Below are 4,945 nucleotides of genomic sequence, written 5' to 3'. Positions count from 1 at the left end.
CAGCTTGAAAGCCATGAAGCCTGCAACCTGGACTCCTCTTTGTCCTTCATAGGAGGTTGTTTATTCGTAAGGGGAAGATTGATTGAACTCTCCTTAGAGAAGGATTATTCTCTACTAGCATGGATTTTATTTCACAATAGACAAAGTGTGCAAATAGCAAGTTTTTTTTTTTTTTTTGGGGGGGGGGGGCACAATCTGGGGTCATTCTGGGATCAAGTCATTATTAGAAAGAACTTCATATGATGCTTGAATGGAAGAGTAGAGGCCAATCAAAATGTTTTATATTGGTTTATTTTTTTTTATCAAAGATACTAAGAAAGTATTAAGAAATATAGTATCTTACAAAAGTTTTCATACACTTTGGAGTTATCACAATTTTTCCCATTAAAGCCAAAGACCTCCATCTTTTATTGGGACTTTATCCGATAGACAATACTGGTTCTTGTGACATAAAAGGGAAAAACATGCATAATTTTAAAAATTAGCAAAACAGTAAAAGGCTAAACAGTGAGATGTGCAAATGCATCAATCTCCTCTCATGACCTTAATTTAATCTAGCAAAATTTGTTGCCTTCAAATAATGGAAATATTTGCTGGTAACTCCAGAAAACATTGACTTATAGGGGATGCATTCAAATGCATGCTACACTTTTTATATGAGAATCATATGTTTTATGGTCTATCTGATAATATTCTAACAAAAATATATTGAATTTAGAGGTTTACAGTGTCAGAAAAATATTTTACAAGACATTTCCATTTCCTTATATATTCCAACTTAGTGCAATTATTAACAAATGAGCTCTCATAGGAAAGGTCTAATTAAAATATGTATCAGCCAAGTTTGTTTGACTCCAAAGTAATTTGAATATTTTGTTACTCAGAGTATGCATATTATGTGTTATTTATTCATTTGGACAGTATGATTATAATTTTGAAAGAATTTCAGGAGCTGAGTAACATTAAGTTGGTGAGGGTGTAGTATTTCAGTAAAAAAACAAAAACACTTCAGTTGATGCATTGAAAACAAGAAACACATGATGTACACAATTGAATGAGCCAAAATATACTATTTAATTGTTTAATGAGATAATTTACAGTATGTCCACTTCTCATTAGACAAATAGTTCATTATAGTAATCTAATTACATGTAAAACTAGATTTATTTCACACAGAGTGATTGCAAACTGAGCACTACTTTTTTGTTCCCTTAGCAATTATATATATTATATATAAAATATATGATATAAGGCCATCAGTAGACTGAGGACAGAATGCGCGTTCATAATCAGATGCACAAAAAAAGCACCAGACAAAACCATCTTCACAGCAGCTGTCTGCATCCACTCCAGGCATGTTATCCAACAGTTTTGGTTTCTTGTTTTTTGGAAATCATATAGTAAAATGCTAATTAGTATTTTTTTTTAGATAACCTTTGGCAACATCTGGACATTAAAGCTGGCAGACAGTCCAAAAGTGCCACTGTGGATGCCATCAAAGAGGTGCAGATATATCTTGCAGGTCATATTCATCCAACCTGTATACAATTAATACCAGACAAAGGTCACTATTCTGCGTCTTGCTACTCAGAAGCGGCAAGAAAAACAACAACCATGGCAGACGATGATGCAGAGAGTAGTATTTATAATCAAGAGATTGCGTTTTAAAGGTTGGGAAACATCGCTAGATGCTCTCCAGCACTACCATCCATTTTCACTTCTGTAAACACAGAGCATGCAGGCTTTTAACATCATTATGTCCTCGACTGCGCATGTGGGACACTTGCGCTTTATGAATGCAGTTCATACAGGAGATCACATACAAGTTGCATATATTTGGAAATGTAAACGGCAACGCAAAAAAATCTGATTTCACAAATAAATCGAAAGTGAGCATTAAGGCCTGCAGTGTGAACGTAGCTTAAATGACCCTTTCAAACAAAATTACATTCTCAATATCCATCCATCCATCCATCCATCTTCCTCCGCTTATCCGGGGTCGGGTCGCGGGGGCAGCAGCTTAAGAAGGGAGGCCCAGACTTCCCTCTCCCCAGCCACTTCTTCCAGCTCTTCAGGAGGAACCCCAAGGCATTCTCAATATCTAGAATAAAAAACAGAATCTAGAATATACATTTTGGATGTCTATAAATTAATTTCAGATTTCCAAATTCCTAATATTACTGATCAGCATTTGAATTATTTTAACTATGATAAAATGTTTTTCAGATCTCATAAATACATTTTCATTCAAGCTGATAAATGTCAGAATGGCCACTTAAAATGCGTAAACATTTCTAGATATATACTGTAAAACTTAATTCTTACTAGTATTATATATATATATATATATATATATATATATATACATATATATATATATTACTTTCCAAAATGTAGTTTCTGCTACAAAAAGGAATTAGTTATTAGTGATCTAATAAATGTAAAAACGGCCTGCCATATACTTCTTCATATAAACCTACGCATTAACTCTAGCAACAATCTTCTCCTTCATCACCTTCCTCTTCTCTGTAGCTGTAGCGCTGTTTCTCTTTCTTTTAAACACATTTTCCTTTTTTATTTTATTTTGTTGCATTTCTGCATTATAGGCACTTCCTGTTGCCATTGTGACTCGTTGAATCAGTGCTCCACTGATAATGGCTTTTCATATTTGTTGCTCAGGTGCATAACTCTACGTGGAACTAAGTAAAATTGACTGAACTAATTGATAGCAGCCGTTGTGAAACTGAACACTCAGATTTCCCAACTTTAGGCTAGATCAATTTAGAGTTGCGGATTCGAGTCTGAATTTTTCAAACCTGCTTCCTGAAATGGACCCCAGCGCCTTGTGAGTAAGTGTTTTTCACAGCTGGAAAAGTTATTTTATCAGCTGTTATTTTTTTGAATAAAAATTTGTAAAAATAAAAGAAAATCAAATTCCACAAACATTCTTATTCAAATGTTCACTTAAAATGTCGTGTTATGATACATTTTCACATTATTTATTGACTGCATTAAAAAGATTATAAGATATTGAAAAATTCTAAGATAATGACAAATGTTTCTAAGATAAATTTATGACTATACTACTGGCGGTTGGTGGAGTTTTCTCCGGGGGGCTATAAGATTGGTCTTAATTTTGACAAATACATATATGTAATTGATACATGCACAGGACAAGATCCACACATGCACAGCACAATTCCAAAAACAAGATCCACCAAAGTATTTCTGGTCCATGAACAATTAAAAATTTAATTACAAAGTACCAGTGGTCTTTAAACTTCACTGCATTTGTGTGTGGATTTTTGAGACTCCCCTGATGTGCCTTGATACACAAATGCATTTTTTTAAGCAGGGAATGGTTTGCCACCAATAACAAAGCTCCCTTTTTATAAGCCAATCAAAAGAAAGTACTCCACGGGGGATGACTTACCCCCAGATCCGACATCTTACAATATTAACAAGGTTATACATTGAAATAAAAATAATAACCTTGAAATAACACGGTTATACATTTCCTGTATTTCTTTTTCTCATTTGTTTGGTTGGTTTGTTTGTTTCTTTTGGTAAATGCGATGTAGGAAACTTGAGACTGTATGCATGTTTATAAGAGCAGTTTAGCAGAATCTGTTTTCACCCACAGGACGGCCCAAATGCATCAATGGGGAAGAAATTATGTAATTATATTCTTTAAAATTGTTGTTTTGCTTTGGGAAAATGGTTCTGATCGATCAATTACTATTAAAGTTGCTGAAAATGTCCAATGTGTCTTTGAGGTGATGAATCATGTTATAGTGAAGTTATGATGAAGGTCTTCAATCACTGAAGGAACAAGAAGACCAGTTCATGACTTGAATACTTTACTAGTTGAAGTTTCTATTCATTTATTTTGAATGAGAAGGTGCATAGTTGATTAATGCTGGTATTTTGTAAACAAAAAGAGACCAGTGTGAAAGTCAATACCTGCCAATGATGATGAATTGGGGTGTGAAAATGCACCTTACTGCTCACTATAGAAAATGACCTGAAGTATTGCAGTAAGCAATGTCAGGCAGGCAGCACACAAAAGCAGATAGAGAACATCAGCTGGGAGTTCTATCAATCACTCCTCTAACATTTAGCAATAGAAACACATAGTGAATGATTGAGAGATTTCGTACTTCCTTATTTTGGTTTTTCAGTAACTGTGACATTAAAACATCTATATTTTTTAAACTAAAAGTAAGATAAATGTGATTTAGATTTTATGTCAACACCAGGAAAAAATTGTTTAATTCAGTTTATTTATATATCCCAAATTAATAACAGATGAGATCATACAGTCAGATTGGTTCAAATGTTTCTTAGGAAAACAAGCTGATTGCATCCAGTCATTGACTTGTGGGGCTTCCCCTCATAAATTTGCATGTGGCAAAAGTAAATATTTGCTTGCATTGTGTCATTACAGCAATCCCTCAGACCGACCATGCACAAAGCGACAAAGGAGGGGAAAAAAAAAACTTTTTTTCTGGAAGAAACCTCCAGCCGACCAGGTTCAGTGTAAGTGGCCCTCTGTCAAGGCCAAAGAAGACAGAAACAGACATACAAAAAAAACATAGAACCACTGATCCATGGACACTTTGTATATTATTTTCTCACCAGGTGTTGTTTTTTTTAGCATGTTACACAGTCCACATGAGTCAAGCAATGTGTCCTTGTTCTTGTGGTGGCGAAATCAAGAACTTTTTTTTCCCACTGTGTATTGACACGGCCAAACTCATAGAAAGTCTAATCTACTTTCGTACTTCCTCCCATCCAAATCCGGATGGGTATTTTGTAGTTGTTGTTGGAGATGCTGTGACAAATAAGTTCTACCTTAAAGGAATAGTACACCCAAAACATGATTAGCCTTAATTTTCTACTCACCACCATGCCGAACAACACCCAGAAGTACTTTTTTGATATC

Source organism: Cyprinodon variegatus, unplaced genomic scaffold (assembly GCF_000732505.1).
Source record: "Cyprinodon variegatus isolate N-32 unplaced genomic scaffold, C_variegatus-1.0 Scaffold118, whole genome shotgun sequence".
Taxonomy (NCBI): Eukaryota; Metazoa; Chordata; class Actinopteri; order Cyprinodontiformes; family Cyprinodontidae; genus Cyprinodon; species Cyprinodon variegatus.
This window is presented reverse-complemented; position numbering follows the sequence as displayed.